This window comes from Narcine bancroftii, chromosome 9, assembly GCF_036971445.1.
Source record: "Narcine bancroftii isolate sNarBan1 chromosome 9, sNarBan1.hap1, whole genome shotgun sequence".
NCBI classification, from domain to species: Eukaryota; Metazoa; Chordata; class Chondrichthyes; order Torpediniformes; family Narcinidae; genus Narcine; species Narcine bancroftii.
In genome coordinates, this window is record NC_091477.1 from 96,094,077 (window position 1) to 96,116,967 (window position 22,891).

A 22,891-nucleotide genomic window follows, 5' to 3' on the forward strand; every position below is an offset into this window, starting at 1 on the left:
TCCCATCAGATGTGTACATTTTGAAGTTGAAAATATGATGGAAAATGTTGGAATTTTGCTGCAACAGTTTTCCCTTAAGACATCAGAGTGACTGAAAATGATGAATGTTGCACAAAAATATGTAGGGTCACCATTTCAATTTTTATGGTGGTTAAAAAATGGTTATGTTATCCCTTTAGGCTTTCTGATATAGATCACTGGCTATCTCAGAGATTAGTAATAAATACCACAGGAAAGGTCACAATGAACTCACGCAGTGTAAGTGTATTTATACACATAAAGTATGATTAGGAGAATGGAATAGTGGGATGAACAAACACGATATTCAATCAGACTGAGATGAGTAGCTGGTCGGCTGTGTGTGGTTAATCCTGTTGGCTGATCCATTTCATCCTGTTTAAATTGAATTGTGTTATAAATGTTGTTTTTGGTATATTGTTCAAGCAACAGAAACAATATTTATTTTGTGAATGATGACAGAGCTGAATATATTTGAATTGTCTCACCTTGAATTCATTTTTTTTTAATTGTTTACTCTTTAATTATAGATTTTTTTTCCCTGACAAGATCCACCCTATCACATTTGGAAACTAAATGCATATGGGGGAAACATCATCACTCCATTGTTCATTTAAATCTGAGAAATAAAATTATTCCAGTGAAGGAATATTTTAGCATTTCAGCGTTTTCTTTCTGTTTTAGCATATTCTTCAGCTTTTGGAGCAGCGCAGTTGCTGTAGCAGCAAATCCAGAGAAAGGGAGTTTGTAGATTCTCCCATGACCCGCGTAGGTTTTCTCCAGGTACTCCAGTTTCCTCCCACCCTCCAAAACATATGGGGATGGCAGGTTAATTGGATATATTTGGGTGGCAAGGTTTCAATGGCTGGGATCGATTTCTACCATGTTATAAACATTTCTATAATGCCTGGATTCTCACAATATACATAGACATAGAGAGATTCTGGACAGACACAGGAACTTCAGCCCACCAAATTCTCACTAATCATCAACCACCCATTCACACTACTTTTATCCCGTTTGGTTTATTTTCCTCAGATTTGTCTTAATCCCTTCCAGATTCTGTCACTCACCTGCACCCTATGGGCAATTTACAGAGAGCAGTTAATTTACCAGTGCAGATCTCTGGAATGATCGAGGTCACAGGAGCACTTGGAAGAAACCAACACTTTCACAGAGAGAACATACAAACACCATATAAAGGCATGGCACAAAATTTGCATTTAGTTTGCCAGACTGAGCCCTTTCCTCCTCTGGAAAGATTATATAAACTGTTTATTTCTATAAAGAAGATAACACATATTAAAATTTGGATCATAACAGTTCACATTTTTTCTCGGGAAATAGATAATGACAGTAAAATTACATTTATTACTTTAACCTTAAATGCAAGAAATGTCCTATCAAAAATATAAAGAGAAAGTCAAGGGCACATCAAGAAATATGAATAGGAGAACATCATTTTTCTATTCCATAGTTCAAATGATCATGGCTAATCATCCAAATTCAGAACTCATTTCCTTATTTCTCCCATTGCTCCATGGCTCATTGCACTGTCCCCTTTTCTAATCTATCATTGTTTGGATAATAATTTGCCTTCCTGGTTTTTTTTCACCAATGGATAACCACACATTTATCCATATTATACTATACAGTCTCATTGAGAAAGATTACTCACTTTACCAGCTTGATCCGGAACTTCTGATCACAGGTCACTTTATTTTCCCTTCCGGTTGCCATTTCCTTGTCTAAATTTGAGGTACACAGTGCATCTTCTGCTGAGGCACATTCCATTCTTCCACACTCAACAATCATTTCAATGATTCCAGATAAGTATTTTCCTTTTGAAATGTCAGATTATGTTCTGTTTCTTTCAATTATATTTTCTTTATCCCAGACCATTTTTCCTTCACAAGCACTGTAGCATTCTCTTTCATCTTTTTAAATCATATTTTTACCTGTCTTCTCAAAGACTTCTGTTTGTGTTCTTTCCTTTCCTCCCCTTGTTTCTAAATAGTTGAATTTTGATGAAATCCCAAGGACAAACTGTTAACTGCATGTATCACTCCATCGATTTGCCTGCCCTGCATTGTATTTCCAATCATTTCTGTTTCCTGTTCAGATTTCCAGTGTTAACAATGGCTCTACTAAATATTTTTTGCACTGCTTGCGCCTCAAAGTTGTTCTTCGAAATTTTATTGCCTCAATGGCATATGAAGCAGGTTTGAGTGATTGATTCTGGCTGACAGCATTTCTGAATAAAGTACAACCCTCATGCTATACAACTTGCAAATACTCATGATTTGTCAACAGGAGCAATATCTCTGACCTGCTACTAACTCGAAACATAACATCAGCCCTAAATCACATTTCACTGCAGAAATTTCTTGCACACATATCTAACACTAACTTAATGATATTCTAAATTTAGCTGTTGAATAATTTTATAGGTTTAGCAATTTTTCTTTAAAATGTGCAAGCTTTGTTTGTTTTCGTTAACTTGTGCAATTTGACTTGTGAAGGAAAAATGAGATTCACACTGAAACAAATGTTGATGTGTTATGACTGATTACTGTTCACTGAGTATGGATGATGGAGATGGAGAGTGGAACACCTTAAACTTGTGTTGATCCAATTTATATTTTGTGAGAAATGTCCTTGGTATTATATACATCCAGTAGTCTTTGAGTTGCACAGATCTATAATGTTGTGATACAGAAAATTTATAATTACATAGGCAGATTACATGGGTGGTTTAAATTCCTGTAAATACTAACTCACTGTCGCATCTTGGAGAAAAATTTAATTTTAACTTGACAGCCTACAAGTGATTCAATTATGTAGTTTTGAAATGTTTCATACTGAAACAACTAATATTGTTGAGCATATCTTGATTTTTTTTTATGTAATTTTCGTGGTGCAATAAATACTTCTAATTTTGGTAAGAAAAACAGAATGTTTTCTGGCACTTCAAGTGCAAGTTGTATGAACTTTCTAGTTTGATATTCCTGTACTTCGAATGGTAAAATGTACCACTGAAGCAATAAATTGAATTGGGTTAAACACATGCCATTTTTGCCTTTGCACAATACAGATAATTAAATAAAAGGAAATTCTTTAAAGTGCCCTGAAATTTAATGAAGCACTGCAACTTTTTACAGAGTGCAGAAGTCCCCTGAGATGTTAGCTATGCATTATATAAATAATTTGTGAAGATCACATTGCCAGGATATCTCTTTAAAATATATCTTTCTATGTTTTCTCCACTCTGTGAACATTGCAAATGATTTCTCCTCCATACCAGTGCTGGTTCATGCAAAGCTCCCATCACAGTCCTGCCATGAGAACCATTGAGGAGTAAAATCCCATGACATATAGCCAACCTACTGAGTTCTGCAGCTATCCTTCCTTTACATTCTTGTAAAAATCTGATCAGGATAGAAAATTCAAAGTATGGGAAGTCCTGTCCTGTTACATAGTTGATTGGTTGAGCATTTCATCACATTCAGGGACTTTGTTGTCACCATGTTGTCATTTTCACAAGTTCATTGCTTAATAAAAAATGAAATAAAAATGATTTAGTATATTGTGCATGGCCACAATCTTGCACCTTTCTTGTTAATTTTTTTTAAACCATTCTGGTTATCAGTTTTATACCTCAATTTTGTCAACTTATCTGCTGCATCCTTTGTGACAGATTAGTTGTGTTTGTATTGTATATATATGTTTTTTTGGGAGATAAATTGGGGCAGGTTTTTTAGTGTAGGTCACATACAAACACTTCAAAACAGATCTCATTTAAAATACTGGACCTCTGCTGAAGCTGGACAGGGCGGCTCCTGGGGGCATTTGCAAAAAATATGGAGAGTGCCCCAGAGACTTCACTAATGGATTGTTGTTTTGAAAGCAGTCAGAGGAGTAGTTTGGAGCCACAGGCTGTCTGGGAGTGCAGCTTGTTGTTCTAAGAGGGTCATGTGGTTTTTGCAAGCGGAGAGAGTTGAACAGCTTTTTCTCTGAGAGAGAGAGAGAGAGAGAGAGAGAGAGATCAGTTCTACAGTGTTACAGTCAGCAGCAGCAGCTGGGACTGGAACAGGACAAGCTGGCAAGCTTGTGGAAAAACCCCATTTGGAAGATGGGTTGTGAGTGCTTTGTTCAGCCTAGTCAAAGCCCTTGTGGTTCATGCAAGAGGAGAGGACTGGCTGCCTAATATTTCACTTGAAATAAGAGAAACGAAAAGGAACTCTGGTGGTCTGAAAGAAAGAGTTATCATCTGAAAAACGCCGATGGGGCAAGTTTCTTTGGCAAGACACTGACATTGTTGATTAAAAGGGATCAGTTTGTGTCCAGGTACAACAAATCTCTCTCTGAGAACCGTCAAGAACCTTCCTGAGCGGTAACCATTTACCTTTCAAGCACCAAAGCCTGGTGAACTTCATAAATGTTAAATTCTGTGCACAGTATAAGAATTGCCTGCAACCAGTAAACTTGGAGGAATGAGAAGTGAGATTGGACTGTGAATCAAAGAACTTTTCTAAACTTACACACACTTTACATACACTTGCGCTTAGAATTAGAAGGGGGTTAAGTTGGGATAGTTAATAGTGATGTTAATGTGTGATCCTGTTTTCATGTTTAAAAACAACTTTTGTTTAAGTAACCATTTGTCTTGGTGAATATCTATTGCTGCTGGGTTTTGGGGTCCTCTGGGCCTGTAACACCTTTTGATCCTTTTTAGCAAAGCTGTAAGTTAGCGCTATGCCTAAATGTGCCCCCTCGCATTTCTGATGATCATACGAACAGCAGATTGCTTGGGAACTGTATTCTTAACAGCTAAGTCTGATTTGGAGGTTTTAATTCCAGCAGTAGGATGCAGCAATAACTGTAACATAGCAGGGTACTGTTGATAGGTGCACCCAGCTGTCATTTTGTTGTACTGTCACAAATTGTACCGTGTAAAGCTTTCATGTTGAAAGAAGTGTGTTTCTGCTCCAAATAACTGAAGTACAAAGTAGGGACAGACCATTGCAGTTGGCACACGCTATTATGGCGCCATTGAACTGAGTTTGGATCCGGAATTGTCTATAAGGAGTTCTCTCCGTGTCTGTGTGGGTTTCCTCCAGGTGCTCAGGTTTCCTCTCACTCTTCAAAACGTACTGGGGTTATAGGTTAATTGGGTGTGTTTGGGCTCGTGGGCCAGAAGGGCTTGCTACCATGTTGTAAATCTAAATTTAAATTTAAATAAAATGAATGTTTAGCGGAGAAACACAGAAAATAGGAGCATGTTGGTCATTCAACCTTTTGTGCATAATCTGTCGTTCAATGTAATAATGTATTTTCCTCTCATTGGTCCATATTTCAGATCTCCACATATCCCTTGATTCCTTTTATGGCCACATATCTAAAGATTACCTTTAATATATTCTCTTGTGAGAGAGAATTCCAGAGGTACATTACCTTTGAGGAAAGATATTTCTCTGTATCTCCCTTCTAAATACCTTATTCCTTATTCTGACGCTGTGACCATTATTGCCATGCAATTTCATGTTAATTTCTTAAGTATTATATCTGCAACATTTGGATATATATTATTAAAAAAGAAATGAGAGAAAACCTGTTTCAACTTTGCATTTTATAGGTAAGATGTTCTGGGTAAATAAATGTGTTCTTTACTAATGTTGCAGTGGCTGCCGAAGAAGAGTACTGCAGATTTTTAATTTCTCTTTAAGTAAAATAATATATTGAAAAAAGCAGCAATAAAATGACATCATAATGGATTTGATGATCTACAAAGTGTATTATTATGAGCAAATGAACCGTTGTCCAGATCAAAGATGAAGAAGTGAGAAATATTATGTAAAATGCAGGCAATGGAAATAATTTATGATTTTTGAAAATAATGAATACAATTTTATGTAGTATGATTCACTTGCTGTGAATAATTGATTGCAGTGTACCATATTCACTGTGTGACATTTGCAGAAAAATATTTTGCTTCATGTGTACTTCTATTATGAAATTTATTCCAAAAAAAAACAACTGGGCGAGATTGCCTCTTTCATCACTTAGACAATAATCTGATGGAGTTGATTCATTCATTTGGAACGTATTCACTTTCAAATCCTTGATTTTAATGAAATGAAAAGTGGGTAGGTTCTCTAATAAACTGACATTCCACTCCAGTAGATTACTACCCAAGCAGTTGAGATGAAAATCTATCCATTGTGTTAAAAGAACACAAGGTAAAATCAAATAGAAGTGCAGTCATGGAAAACATTTTTACCCCAAATGAAATTGAGTTATGGAATAATTTGCCAGAATGGTCATTAAGGAAAGCAGTGTAAATAGATCTCGGAAGACATTTTAATGCATTTCTAGAGAGAATGGATTAAAAGATATAGTGAAATGATAAATAAATGCACATGACCTCATTGTTTGATCTTTCTAGTTCATAAAAATGCCTGCACTCAAATTGAAAATTGTCTTTTACTATTAGCTCACAACTTGTAAGCTGACTTGTAAGACTATAGCTTACATTTAAAGTATTGAAATAATTTTGTTCAGTCCATAAGATAGCTCGTGGAATTGAAATTGAACCTTTTTAAATCTCAGAACTTATCATTGGATTTGTCACTTTGCTTGATACGAAAGGCAGATTTCTGCAATAATAATGCAAAACAACAATTGAATTACTTTAGGGATGCTTACCTTTTAAAAACAAATTTACTTGCCCTAATTGGCTGCTTCCATAGCACACATTATATGCATTTTGATCAGTTTATTTTAATGCCAACTTTGCTGAAACCATCATCCTTTAGTTTTGTAACTATGGAACTCAACTTTTCATGTCACCTAAGTCATGATCCTTTTGTGCACTATCCATAATTTGGAGCTCTTTTGGATATTCCTTCTGCTCTTCCCCTTCCCTCTCTTTTATATTCCCCTTCCCAACCACCCCTACACAGCCCCCCATTTATTCTCATCACCTTTCCTCTTTCATTCCATTCCCTCCACATTGCATCTCTCTACTGGATTCTTCTTCTCTCTCCTCACCCCTTCCCCCTTTGCTTCAGTTCTCTGATCCCACTTTATACCTTCTCAATTTCTCTGCTTATCAGATTGCAAAACTTCGAGCCCTTACCTCCTAATCACCCACTCCACCTTGTATCATCATCCTCCATCTGACCTATTTGTTTTTCTTGCCTCTCTCTCCCTTCTGACATGTTTCATCTCTAACTGGAAGGCAAATCCTGTGTGAAGCCCCTGCCTCACCCCTTTGATGAATAGTTTTGGCTCATAACCAAGCATTCTTTTTCTCCCAACTGACGCTGCTTGACCCACGTATACATGGGCGGGATGGTTGATATAGCAGTTAGCACATCTTTACAGTGCCAGCGATCGGAACTGGGGATCGAATCCCATGCTGTGTGAAAGGAGCTTGTACGTTTTGTCCACTGTTTGAAACATACCCAGGGCGTAGGTGTAAATTGGGCGGCATGGACTCATGAGCCAAAATGGCCTGTTACCATGCTGTATATAAGTTTGGCTTCTCATTCCAACATCTGCAGTCTCCTATATATCTCCATATTTTCTGAGTAGTCTAGTTAATGTTACTAAAATTATACCATGTGAATAAATGTAACAGTATTTGCAGCACGTTTGGTGTAGCAGTCAGCACCATGCCTTTACAGCGCCAGCATTCAGGACTTGAGTTCGAAACCCGCTCTGTCTGTAAGGATTCTGTACTTTCTCCCCATAAGTGCATCAATTTTCACCGTTCAAAATGGATCAGTGGTGTAGGTTAATTGGGTGTAAATTGGGTGGCACAGACTCTGGGCCGAAATGGCCTGTTACCGTGCTGTAGGTCTAAATTTAAAATTTAAAGATACTTCATACAGTTCATTAAAGAAATTAAATGTTGAATCATCTAATCCTATCCACAGACAACTGCTAAAGTTTGTGGCATTATCATTTATGTGCTACCATTGTTTCTGGAAAATGATGTGAGCTGACTCAAATTTAGCTTTTAGTAAAGTGGTCCCAGCAAAGTGCTTCACACAAATTTTTGAAATTTTTACTAAATGTTTGCCTGGACTCAGGGAAGCTAGCATTGTTGGAAAACCTCAGTGAAGAGATGGCATTTTCTATGCCTGAAATTAAAATGCAATTTTAATTCATGTCAAATCATTCATGTCAAGTACAGAGCCCCTGTGTATGGATTACACTGTTTAGACTTTCTTAGCATGCAGTGATTTTTAGTGATACTTGATTTAAGTGGTCATATTTTTATGTCTGCCAGTTTCACAAGAAAGCAAAGCTACTGATAGAAGGCAAATTAAATATTTGAGAAAAGCAGGTAACCCCTAGCATTAAGAGTAGCTACCTCAGATTTTTCATTTTTGATGTTCAGGTGGGTCTTTGCAGAATTTGATAGAAAGTAAGAAATATCAAGCGTACAAGTAGTCCTACTGATGCAACCCCAGTTCATTTATAAATATCTGGCTTATTGCTGCTGAAACCTTCAACAATGTCCAAAATAATTTCTCAAGGCCTGGTTGCAGTGTGGGTCTCAGCTGCACAGCAGGAGAGAGAGCTTCTTGCTTGGTTCGCTTTTAAATTGCTTTCCTTGTGATTATAAAATCTAAGGACTGTTGTTTGCTGTACATTCTTTATTTAGGGAATAGGTTTCAATAGAATATTAACATGATTTACAATTCTATTAGCATCTGTACCATTCACTTGTGCCCAGAATTATGAACAAAGAGACCCAAATAAACTACAATTATTGTCGATGTCAGGACTAGTTTCCAATATTCAGCACAAAGGAAGTCTTATCAGTGCTTGTCCCTTCAATTTGTTGCAGCCTTTTTATACAATTCATATTTCTGCCCCTTGATCATCTCACACCTTCAATTGTTTGGGCTACTCAGTTAAAGTAAATCATTTTACGGGAGTGAGGAGGTTTCATATACAGGAGCCTGCCATGTCCTCCCTCTGCAATTTCCTTCAATTCCTAACTAAATTTTTATATATATATATATATATATATATATGAAGCTAGTTCCTTTCAAGTCTGACCCCTTTTCTCAGTGATCGGCTCAGGAACTACATGGTGGCTACAAACCTTTCAAGCAATTCTCATTTTAGCATGTGATTATGACATGGTGTTCTTACAATTTTTAGAAACTTATGCTATTCAAGATTTTTTTTTTGCTACCCAATATATGTTGAGAGCATCAATAAAGGATTTAAGCAATTACCAGTATATGTGTATTTGAATTGAAATTCCTCTTGTGAGAGTTCAAAATGATGTTCAGTGCCAACGAAGTGTAAGATACTGCTTTAGAATCGGTTTATTTTATTGTGGTTTGTATCATAAAAATAATAAAATAATGCATGCATTAAACAGCCATCAGCTAAGCAAGTAAAACTGATAAAAGGCCGTCAATAACGTATGGCATAAAAAACTGAAAAAAAAAGGTCAAAGAATGCAAAGCAAGGAACAAAAAATAGAATAGGTTGATGGTAAAAGGACAGTGGCGTGGTTACGCCAGGATCATACCTGTGGCAGCTACTGTTCACAATTTACATTAATAATTTGCACTCTGGAATCAAAAACAATTTCAAAACTTGCACTGATGCCTAACTATAGGGCACAGTCAATTCCGAGACCGATGGAAACAAATACAGGAGAGTAATAAGTTTGCAGAATGGCAAACAATTGGGAACTAATTGGAACATAGTGGAAAGAATAAGGGATAGAGAAAAAGGGATTTCAAAATAAAAAAAATAATTGAAGCTTGCACCACAAACCTACAAAGAGAACAAACCAAGCATGAAGGAGGAATAAAACTGAAAAGGGAAGAAATTATGCTGAAACTGTCAGTCCTGGATTCGTTACAATTGGTGTTCTGTGTAGGGCTCTGGTCCCTGTATAATTAAAGGATATATAGGCATTGGAGAAAAATAGAGATTTACAAGGATGACACAATAAATTTGGCCAGACATATCAGACTTGTATAAAGGTCCCAGTAACCAAAAAGTTTTTAACGTTATGTTAGCATAGTGTGAATACTGAGAGAATATTTCTGTTTGTGGAGGACACCATGACTAAAGGCTATGAAGAAATCAATAGAGGTTTTCTGCCTTTTACTTATAGAGCCAAAAATTAGCCAAAACTTTGAATTCATCCGTGACTAAATGCAGTATTGTTACAATTAATTCATCCTACTTTCAATGTCTGCTTTCTCTGAGTTCCAACTCACATTTTAAAACTTTTTAAAAGTTCTTGTAAGCAGAATATCTTGAAAATGAATGAACAAAGACACTAGAACATCAAAAGGATACCTAATATCTGCAAATTAACTTAAAAAGAATATTCTAATATTATCTCCCTCCTTCAGATTTATGAAACACATGTAACCTGGGTGTAATTTCAATAGGTGAATTTTTTTTAGTCATTAATGAACAAATGAACCCAAGAGATATAAAAAGGTGATTTATTTCACAACACGGCCCAAATAATCAAGATTTTATAAACTAATTTTTCAAGGTTCCTTTTATTGTCATCTATAAAAATACACAACATTTTTTTACTTTTGTTTGCTTGTAAAGGCACACAAAGTAAACAAGTTTTGTGTTAATGTCTTCTTCTTTGGCTTGGCTTCGCGGACGAAGATTTATGGAGGGGGTAAAAAGTCCACGTCAGCTGCAGGCTCGTTTGTGGCTGACCAGTCCGATGCGGGACAGGCAGACACGATTGCAGCGGTTGCAAGGGAAAATTGGTTGGTTGGGGTTGGGTGTTGGGTTTTTCCTCCTTTGCCTTTTGTCAGTGAGGTGGGCTCTGCGGTCTTCTTCAAAGGAGGCTGCTGCCCGCCAAACTGTGAGGCGCCAAGATGCACGGTTTGAGGCGTTATCAGCCCACTGGCGGTGGTCAATGTGGCAGGCACCAAGAGATTTCTTTAGGCAGTCCTTGTACCTTTTCTTTGGTGCACCTCTGTCACGGTGGCCAGTGGAGAGCTCGCCATATAATGTACATTACAATAAAAGAACATTGAAAAATTAGTTCTAAAAAACCTTGATAATTTGATGAGTGTTGCAATGTAATTTTTTATCTCTTGAGTTTGTTAGTTAATTAACAGCAAAAACAATTCTTCAAAATCTGTTTAAAATACTGAACTGAATTAATTTGAATATGGTCTATGTTGTACCTGATGTTGCTCTACTGCTTGTTAATATTTTCTGAATAATGCATGAATTCAAACTCTGTTAAAGGACAAACAATGAAGCTCATACCCAATATATTTGTGATTTTGACTACAACAAATGAATCAGTAGCTAGTCATCTTTTATTAATGATTGAACGCTTCCCACAAATTATTTCAAAATGGAATCTTATGCTGCACCATTAATATTTTGCAAAGATCTCTGTATGCTTCAGCATTAAAGGGACATAAAATACAAATCTATGAAAATGTAGTTCTGCATTAAGATAGACAATATTTCCTGCTTGTGTAAAATATTCAAAATTCCACTCGTGAAGATCTTGATTAGTCTTTAATCACTGGATAATGTGGATCATTTATTGGCAGTCCAGTATAGTTTGTCAAAGTTTACATCTGAAATCCACACAGTTGAGAACTCATTGTTCCAGTTCTAGGAATGAACATTACAATGAGTTGTCGAGTTGTAAGTTACATACTAATAGGAAAGTCATAGTTATTCAACTGCTCTAAATAAAATGGATACTGTCTTAAATGGCATGGTGAATTTATCAATTTTGACAGTAATGAATAAATAAGTCTCACATATTTGAATCAAATCACCCCAGATGCATCTTCCGTCAAAAGCAATAATGTGTGATGTTTCTGGTTAATTTTAGCAGAAAGAGCAATTTCATTTTACACATTGGGATTCTTACTGGATGTAGATCAACCGTTGGATTTGTGCAGATTTGCTCTGAACAGTCTGAGCATCACATACTTCACTTGCCAATTATCACCAGGCTGCCTGTCAGACTTTATTTGATTCTACAGTCTGCCAGCACAAATATGGCCCACCTTTTTTCATGACTCAGAGACTCTTGTTTGCAATGATTGGGTTGCCAGCCAACATATTCCACAAACTAGTCATTGAAAATAATTTTAGAGAAATTCTCTCTTATTTTTTAATTAATCAATGGTAATTTGTTATCGAATGGCCTGATATTGCTCAGGTCCACCTCCTAAAATATTATGTCAGAGAAGCAGCTGAGGAAACTGAAACCTTATTACAAAATGAATCCTGTTTGTACTTTTATTATCAGCCCTTCCAAACAAATTATTATCATTATGTTATGTTGAGTGGTAATGATGTAAGTGACAGAAAGTGACATAATGATTCTTTGTTGTTTACCTACTTGACTTAATTGGCCACATTTTTCTGAAGAAGAGAATCTATTGATGCCTACCATTGGTTAGACCTGTAAGTTATTGGAAGAATGAGATGAAGCTTTGCATCTGGAATCTAACGAGCAACATAAGCAACTGTGTATTCCCCAAACCAATCAGACCGAATGCTAAACTCACAAATGAAAGGGAATTGCAAATTAGAATGGGGAAATTCAATGTCAAACCAAGCATGGAAACAATTATAGAGATCAGTGAAAACTGAATTAAGAAAAACGAAAAGAATAATACCTTTTACTTTCAAATCTTTGTTATGACAATATCCAATGATTAAACTCTGAAGGAACTGTCCACATTTAACAATTAATTTTCAGAGATGTTCATTGAATGTAATTAACAATTAGCACACCAATAAATGAAAATTGGAGACTTTTAACTGAATATTTGCAAATGGTTGCAAAACAGACATCTGGCAACTTTTCAAATCTGTTCTGTGAGGGCTTTAGTTCATATTAAAGATTACCATGCTGGTCAATGGATTTCAATGTTGCGCTCACTGGGCAACGTCATGCCATTTGACAAAACAAACATTGGAATAGCACAGTTGAACTTTACATTTCCAAACTTATTTGGTTTCTTCTCTCCCCAAAGTTGCTGTGGTAATTTCATATTAATTATTGTCAGTGTTATTAATTTTACTATTAATTTGATTGTGCATTATGGATACAATGCACCATGATCCTGTGACCTGATGGGATAGGTGATCCCATTCATGGCTCAAAGTATTACATTATTCCAGCATCCGGGGACTTAGCCAGGTTCTGAAGTTATGGTGAGCGAGCACATAAAAAAAGGCTCTGTGTCACATACCAAATAATTTAAAATTCATTATACATTTTTGAAGTAGCAGTAAGAATGCCAGAGTAATTTGAGTACACAGTTAATCTAAAAAATCTACAGTGAGATTATTGAAGAAATGTTTTTTAAGTATCACCTACTTTTTTTTTGAGCAACGGCTTCCTATTGGCTGCTGTGGTTACGGGCACAAAACTAAAGGAAGTAAACACTTCAAAGATATGGCTAACTGGCTATATTTGACTGCCTTCCTTCTAAACCATTAAAGAACCGTTAAAAAGATACCTAAATGCATTATATTTCCATGCAACTAGATTTGGATCGGCATTCTCAAAATTATGACCCTACAATGGATTGGTAATTTCATGTGCATTCAAATCCTTCCTGAGAATCCCACCCCAGAGTGATGATGTGAACAATGCACCACCAAATAGGTTGATGTAAATCAACCTTCCTCCTCCAACCACTGACACATTATCCCTCCTTTCATTAACACGCACCATAGATGTGCACACTCACAGATGCGTGTACACTCAGAATTCTTTCCACTGCTAACATCCTTTCTTGCCTTGGCAGCATATTGACATAATAGCTATCTGAAGAGAACAACATTTTACAGATATGTCCTTAAATTTTCTGAATCAGAATGAACTTGACATTTTTAAAATGCAAATAAAGCCATTAGTATTGCTCTGTTTATTATAGCTGAATTTTTCACAGTGATATTAGTGCCCTTTATTGGATATGCAAAGAAAAATCACCAGTCATAATACTTTGTTTGAAAAAGATATTAAATAAAGTGAATACTAATAACTTCCTTAAATTTGACAGAACAACAAGATCAGATGAAATTATTTACTAGCAATGTAATCCCAAATTAGATCATGATCTAAAAGTCAAGTTTCAAGTTTTAACAAAAAAAATCACAAGCTTCTGAAGAATAGATATTAAGTGGTGATATGTGCAGATACAGTAAACTTGAACTTGACAACCAACTTGAACTTAAAATGAAAATTTGTAACATAGCTGAAATTATGTTCATGCAATATTCTTTAATGATTGGCAGGAACTATTTCCAATGTTTGTACACTTTGGATCTGGAATTAAATTGAAACTTGGACATTTCTTAGGTGTCACAGGGATGCACTGTTACCCAAACTGAATTGATTCCTATATACAATATATCAGAGAATTGCTGATTCTTTCTAAATGGTGTGGAGCGCCATTATTTTCCCTACTCCAGAACACAACAGGGTAAGAGAACATGAAGCTTTGCCCATACTGGAAGATTCTACAGAGTGCAGAACTGAAAATACTATTTGTCGCAGGTACATTTTCTGGCATTTAGACTAGGCTTCTCTCTTAGTATTCGTGTCAAGTTTATTGTCATCTGATTATACAATTATAACCTGACAAAATAGCATTCTCCGGTACTCTGTTCAAAAACATGCGGACACACAACCAGACGTAACACACATACAGACTAATAATACATAAAAGTGAAATTATGCCCCTTACTATGGGGAATTTTACTCAGTGCCAAAGAGATGCCTAATTTAAATGGCTGACAAATGGAATAAAATATTTAGGGATATGGGTAGATAATAAATTAAATAATTTATATACATTGAATTATTTACCTTTAAGAAAATTAGAGAAGATAAGTGGATGATGTTCCCAATAACATTATTAGGTAGCGTTAACTGTATTAAAATGAATATAGAAGTACACGATACTTTATCCAAAACCCTTGGGGAACAGTGCGTCCGAATTTCAGATTTTTCTGGATTTCAGAAAGCCAGATTTAAGCCCACCCGAATTGTGCTGTCGTATCCACATCCACCCCCTTCCAGTCACCCTGCCATCTTCCCCCACCCCCCCCTTGCCCACCCGACTTGCGCTGCCAGTCTCCCCCCCTTCACCCACCCGACTCACGCTGCTGGTCTCTCGGCCACCCGACTTGCGCTGCCAGTCTCTCCCCCAACTTGTGCTGCCAGTCTCCCCCCCTTGCCCGCCAGACTCGTGCTGCCGATCTCTTGCCTGCCTGACTCGCGCTGCTGCCTCTCTCCCCACTTGCCAGATTTTGGAGCTTTCTGGATTTTAGATGTCCGGATAAAGGATTGTGTACCTGTATTTTCTAGAATACAATACCTATTTCAAACATTGCCAATAATGTTACCACAAAGGTTTTTTCAAGAGTTAAATAAATAATTAAGATTTCTCTGGAAGGGTAACATGTTGAGGATTTCTTTAGATTAACTGACATGGAAGTTTGAGTTGGGAGGCTTACAGCTTCCAAATGTTAAAAGTTATAAGGCAGCTCAAATGAGATTTCTTGCTTCATTTTTTGAAGAGGGAGAGAAGTCAGCATGGATTAAAATAGAAATTGATAAAATAAGAGAGAGAATATCAGAAGATCTTACATATAAATGGGAACCAAAATTAATATCTGGGGAGAAGAAAGCACCATTGTTGAAACATTTAATTAATATCTTCAATTAGATAAACAATTAATTTGGAATGAGGGAATTTGTGCTACCCAAAGTGCCTCTGATCCAAAATTGATCTATGCCATTTTCAATGGATAATCAATTTTTAAATATTTGGTCTTGTAAAGGAATTATATATATATATATATATATATATATATATATATATATAAGATTGTTATGAAATTTAATGTCATTTGAACAGTTGAAAATAAAAAATACACTTCTTTGTTATTGTCAATAAAGGGCTTATTTAAGAGATAAATTGGGTCCAAGAATGTCATTACCAAAATATGCTAATGTGAAATGTTAATTCACGATAGATATATAAAGAAATTTATTTCAGCTATGTACACTTCATTACAGAAGGGGTCTCCCAAACAGGTGATACATAGGTCCAGACAGTGATGGGAGACATATTGAAATATTAAAATTGATGAACAAAATTGGTCAGAGTTTTGTCAAGCTAGCATGACAAACACTATAAATGTTAGATACAGATTAGTTCTATATAATTTTTACATCAATTATATCTCACGCCATAGATTGAAATCAGATTTATCAGATCAATGTTTTAGATATGGCCAGGAGATAGATACTTTTATATACTCTACTTGGTCCTATCCAAAAGTGAGAGCCTTTTTGTTAAATTTGGCAGGTTTGTTTAGAACAGATTACAGGAATTAAATTTCCACAAGACCCAATGTTATTTTTTACTCGATAATATTGCAGGAATAAGATGAAAATTGAAATTATCCATATACCAAAAATTATCTGTAAAGATTGTGTTGGCAGTAGCAAGAAAATATATAGCAAATCGGACTCTCATTTAGTTATGGAGCAATGGAACACAGAAATGCATAGCTGTGTTCCTCTGGAGAAGATTACTTATAATCTGAGAAATAAATATGATATATTTTTGAAAATTTGGCCCCTGCATTTACAAATTGCGGGAATTAATTCATAGATGTTTTACCTAAACTTCAAGATCCTTGTTAACTTCCTTGGAAGAATTATAAGACGCAAATAGCCAGAGCCATGTAGTGAGGGTGTCTTCTGGTAATCAGGTTCCTTTTCTTGCTTTTCTTTACTTTTCTCTTATTTCTTTTCTTTCATGCTTTTTCTCATTTTTTTCTTTTGTTTACTTGAGGATTTGTTGGGGGGTTGGGGTTTAAAGCCATCATGTATAATGGACTCGACACTAATATTTGATTATTGTATTTTATGTTTGACTACGATTAAATGTATGGATAAAAAATTTTAAATAAAATTTTCAAAAAAATTGTTAACATAGTCTATGGGTGTGTTGTAATTTGTGCAGCACCAGCGGTTACGAGAAACCATTCTGATAATCTGCATTAATAACCCCGATTAAAGGTGATAATTGGCTAAAATCACTAATCTTAAATTTAATCGGGGCTATTTGCCATGGTTTATAGTGTCATACCAAAGCTACGCCTGGCAACTCACACGACTGCTCAATACGGTAGCAATGGCTGTCTTGGTTACCCATAAACTCCCACGCAGCTGGAATCACTCTGCCAGCGTCAGCACCAAGGAAATGCAGAGTGGTTCCAGCTGCTTGGGTGATTGTGGGTATGAAGACAGCCATAAGTTTTGCTTTAATAGGGAGAGGACGCATCCCCCGGCCCTGTCCACCGCCCCCCATTCCACTAGGCAGGGAGTGGTTGTGTCCCCCGTCCCGCTGGGCAGGGAAAGCGCTCGTCCCCCAGCTGTATCCTGCTAGGCAGGGAGAAGTTGCATCCCCCAGCCAATCCCCCATCCCACTGAGCAGGGAGAGGTCACGTTCCCCCATCCCACTGGGCAGAGAAAGGGCATGTCCCATGTCCCACTGGGCAGAGAAAAGTCACGTCCAGCGTTGCCATCCCCGTCCCGCTGGGCAGGGAGAGGTCAGGGTCCCTTTCTGCTGGGCGAGGAGAGATCCCCTTCCCCCTTTGAGGAGAGGGAAGGAGAGGGGAATAACTTCAGTGTAGGTGCAATTTCAGTGTAGATGCTTCGCCCTCAACGTGCATGCATCAGCCAGTGCAGTTTAGGGCCCCATTAAAATATTTGCTACAGGCCCCACAATACCTTAATCTGGCCCTGCGGTCAGCATACTATCCACCACACATCTGTAGAAATTTTCCAGGGTTTATAGTGTTATACCAAAGCTCTGCAAACTCTTGAGGAAGCAGAGGTGGCTGATGTGCTTTCTTCATGATGCCATTAGTGTGTTAGGTCCAGGAAAGATCCTCCAAGATTGTTACTCCCAAGGACTTCAATTTGCTTACCCTCTCCACCTCTGATACCCTAATGATCCCTGAATTGTATACCTCTGCCTTTCCCTTCCTGAAGTTAACAATCAGCTTCTTAGTTTTGGTGACATTGAGTGCAAGGTTGTTGTTGGTGCACTATTTAGCCAAGTTTTCAATCTCCCTCCTGTATGCTGACTCATCACCTTTCTTTATACAACTCACTACCGTGGTAATGTTGGCCAATTTGTAGATGGTGTTATTGTTGTACCGAGCCACACAGTTGTAGGTGTAAAGTAAGTAGAGCAGGGTGCTAAGAACACTGACCTTTGGTGATCCAGTACTGATGGAGATTATGGAGGTGATGTTCTTACCAATCCACACTGATTGTGGTCTGGAGGTGAGGAAATCCATGATCTAATTACACAGTGTGGTGTTGAGTCCCAGATCTTGAAGTTTGCTGATCAATTTTGAAGGGATGATGGTGTTAAAAGCCGAACTGTAGTCGATAAAGAGCATCCTGAGGAATGCATCTTTACAGTTCAGATGTTCCAGGTCTTTGTGTAGAGCCATTGAGATGACATCCACTGTTGACCTGTTGCTACAATAGGAGCACAGGAAGATTACCATGTCGCCATTCGGACAGGAGCAGATCTGCTTCATCAGCAGCTTTTCAAAACACTTCATCACTGTTGATGTAAGTGCTACTGGTCGATAGTCATTAAGCCAGGTTACTACGCACCTTTTGGGTCCCAATATGATTGATGCCTGTTTGAAACAGATGGGTATCATGCCCTGCCAAAGTAAGATGTTGATGATATCCAAGGATACATTGGTAAGTTGGTCAGCACAGATTTTTAATACTTGGCCAGGTACTCCATCTGGGCTGGATGCTTTCCTCAGATTCACTCTCCTTCAAATATGGACAGGATGGGATCATCAGGGGATGTGGTGGTGGAGGGATGGTTCTTCACTGTTACAGTCATGAAATCGAGCAAAGAAGGCATTGAGTTCCTCTGGGAGTAAAATTTTGCCATCTGCTACTGCACCGGATTTGGTTTTGTAGCAAGTTCTGGCATTTAGGCCCTGCCACAGCTGATGGATATTATTAGTTGTTTCAATTTTCATCCAGAATCTCCACTTTTCCCTGGAGGTAGCTTTTCGCAGGGCACACCTGCTCCTTCTGCATTGATAGGGATCTCCGGACTTAAGTGCCTGTGATCTGGCTCACAGCAGGTTCAGAATTTCATTCTTCATCCAGGGCTTCTGGTTGGGGAAATCCCTGAATATTTGGAGGGGACACAGTAATCCATAGCTGTTTTGATAATGTCTATAACAGGCCTCCTGCAATCGTTCAGATTCTCAGCTGAGTCCTTGAACACCACAGGTACATAGATGGGAGGGGGTTATGGAGGGCTATGAACTTGGGTACAGGTCAGTGGGATGAGGCAGCATAATAGTTCAACACAGGCTAGAAAGGCTGAAGGGTCTGTTTCAGTGCTGTAATGTTCCATGATGCTGAAATAAATCTTGCACATAAGCTAAATTAATAATTTATCCCAAGAGCACAATTTTCTACCAGTTGAGAATCACTACTCTTGACTCAATTGTTACTGAAATATACTGACCCATTTCCTTTGGAGTTATGAAACTGTGCACATAACAAGTCAATTAGATACGATTAAAACAATGGTTTTAAAACTTTTTCTTTTCACCCACATACCACCTTAAGCAATCCCTTACTAATCATAGAGCATCTATGGCATAGGAAATACTTAAAGTGGTATGTGAGTGAAAAGATAAAGATTGAGAACCACTGATGTATATGTAGGTGGGGAGACTTTTGACTGTGAGGTATTGCCCTGTGTTCACTACCTGTTGCAGAGTTTTCTATTGAGGGATATTGTTGCTACCATACCAGGCCGTGATGCAGCTGGTTGGCCACCTTTCACTACACATTTGTAAAGTTTGCCAAGGTTTTCAATTCCAAATCTTAGCAATCTCCTGAGAAAGTAGAGGCGATGATGTGCTTTTCTTAATTATTACATTAATGTGCAGGGACCAGGAAAGGTCCTCCAAAATAATGGCTCCCAGGAATTTAAATTTGCTCACCCTCCCCACCTCTGATTCTCCCAATGATCACTGGATTGTACACCTCTGGTTTTCCCCTCCCAACATCCACAATCAATTCCTTAGTTTTGGTGACATTAAGTGCAAACTTGTGGTTAGTGCACCATTCCCCCAAGTTTTCAAACTCCCTCCTGTATACTGACTCATCACCCCCTTTTATACAACCCACCACTGTGGTATCATCATCAGCACATTTGTGGATGGTGATATTATTGATTCCTGATATTCTCTCACTCCCAATGTGTCAAAGTCTTCTTTCTTTGGCTTGGCTTCGCGGACGAAGATTTATGGAGGGGGTAAAAAAGTCCACGTCAGCTGCAGGCTCGTTTGTGGCTGTCCAGACCGATGTGGGACAGGCAGACACGATTGCAGCGGTTGCAAGGGAAAATTGGTTGGTTGGGGTTGGGTGTTGGGTTTTTCCTCCTTTGCCTTTTGTCAGTGAGGTGGGCTCTGCGGTCTTCTTCAAAGGAGGCTGCTGCCCGCCAAACTGTGAGGCGCCAAGATGCACGGTTTGAGGCGTTATCAGCCCACTGGCGGTGGTCAATGTGGCAGGCACCAAGAGATTTCTTTAGGCAGTCCTTGTACCTTTTCTTTGGTGCACCTCTGTCACGGTGGCCAGTGGAGAGCTCGCCATATAATACGATCTTGGGAAGGCGATGGTCCTCCATTCTGGAGACGTGACCCATCCAGAGCAGCTGGATCTTCAGCAGCGTGGACTCGATGCTGTCGACCTCTGCCATCTCGAGTACCTCGACGTTAGGGGTGTGAGCGCTCCAATGGATGTTGAGGATGGAGCGGAGACAACGCTGGTGGAAGCGTTCTAGGAGCCGTAGGTGGTGCCGGTAGAGGACCCATGATTCGGAGCCAAACAGGAGTGTGGGTATGACAACGGCTCTGTATACGCTTATCTTTGTGAGGTTTTTCAGTTGGTTGTTTTTCCAGACTCTTTTGTGTAGTCTTCCAAAGGCGCTATTTGCCTTGGCGAGTCTGTTGTCTATCTCATTGTCGATCCTTGCATCTGATGAAATGGTGCAGCTGAGATAGGTAAACTGGTTGACCGTTTTGAGTTTTGTGTGCCCGATGGAGATGTGGGGGGGCTGGTAGTCATGGTGGGGAGGTGGCTGATGGAGGACCTCAGTTTTCTTCAGGCTGACTTCCAGGCCAAACATTTTGGCAGTTTCCGCAAAGCAGGACGTCAAGCGCTGAAGAGCTGGCTCTGAATGGGCAACTAAAGCGGCATCATCTGCAAAGAGTAGTTCACGGACAAGTTTCTCTTGTGTCTTGGTGTGAGCTTGCAGGCGCCTCAGATTGAAGAGACTGCCATCCGTGCGGTACCGGATGTAAACAGCGTCTTCATTGTTGGGGTCTTTCATGGCTTGGTTCAGCATCATGCTGAAGAAGATTGAAAAGAGGGTTGGTGCGAGAACACAGCCTTGCTTCACGCCCTTGTTAATGGAGAAGGGTTCAGAGAGCTCATTGCTGTATCTGACCCGACCTTGTTGGTTTTCGTGCAGTTGGATAATCATGTTAGGACATTGGCGACTTCAGGGGTTTCTACGAGGCTCTAAAGGCTGTGTACGGCCCCTCACCCCAAGTCCAAAGCCCGCTGCGCAGCTCAGATGGCAAAGTCCTCCTCAGCGACAAGATCTCCATCCTCAACCGATGGTCAGAACACTTCCAATCTCTTTTCAGTACCAACCGCTCAGTCCAAGATTCCGCCCTGCTCCAGCTCCCTCAACAGCCCCTAAGGCTAGAGCTGGATGAGGTTCCCACCCTGGATGAGACATATAAGGCAATCGAACAACTGAAAAGTGGCAAAGCGGCAGGTATGGATGGAATCCCCCCAGAAGTCTGGAAGGCTGGCGGCAAAACTCTGCATGCCAAACTGCATGAGTTTTTCAAGCTTTGTTGGGACCAAGGTAAACTGCCTCAGGATCTTCGTGATGCCACCATCATCACCCTGTACAAAAACAAAGGCGAGAAATCAGACTGCTCAAACTACAGGGGAATCACGTTGCTCTCCATTGCAGGCAAAATCTTCGCTAGGATTCTACTAAATAGAATAATACCTAGTGTCGCCGAGAATATACTCCCAGAATCACAGTGCGGCTTTCGCGCAAACAGAGGAACCACTGACATGGTCTTTGCCCTCAGACAGCTCCAAGAAAAGTGCAGAGAACAAAACAAAGGACTCTACATCACCTTTGTTGACCTCACCAAAGCCTTCGACACCGTGAGCAGGAAAGGGCTTTGGCAAATACTAGAGCGCATCGGATGTCCCCCAAAGTTCCTCAACATTGATATAAAGCGAGTAGAGCAGGGGGCTAAGAACGCAGCACGATTGTGGAGGAGATGTTCTTACCAATCCTCACTGATTATGGTCTGGAGGTGAGGAAATCCAGGATCCAATTGCACAGTGAGGCATTGAGTCCCATGTCTTGGAATTTGCAGATCAGTTTTAAGGGGATGATGGTATTGAATGCTGAACTATAGTCAACACGATGTGTTCCAGGTCTTTGTGTAGAATAAGTGATGTGGCATCTGCCATCTACTAATGTCAGGCTCACTGGCCTATAAATACCAAGATTATTCTTAGAACCTTTCTTCCAAAAACAGAATAACATTAGCTAACTTCCAATCACCTTGGACCTTGCCTGTGGTTAAGGAAGTTTTAAATGCCTCTGCCTCTGCAAATTTTGCATGAGCTTCCCTCAAGGTGCAAGGGAATATCTTGTCAGGCCCTGGGGATTTATTCACCTTAATT

General features: G+C 38.8%; 1 protein-coding gene across 9 annotated transcripts in view; it reads left to right on the plus strand.

The window, feature by feature from the left end:
* LOC138742470 (inactive N-acetylated-alpha-linked acidic dipeptidase-like protein 2) overlaps window positions 1–22,891 on the plus strand; it is a 658,708-nt gene that overhangs the window by 596,161 nt on the left and 39,656 nt on the right. The window contains exon 16 of one of the 9 annotated variants that reach the window (XM_069896944.1): window positions 549–604. The exons of the other annotated variants lie outside the window; for them this stretch is intronic. The gene's annotated coding sequence lies outside the window, so the exon portion shown is untranslated. Of the gene's footprint in view, window positions 1–548; window positions 605–22,891 lie in introns of those variants that run through there. 9 annotated transcript variants of the gene reach the window in all.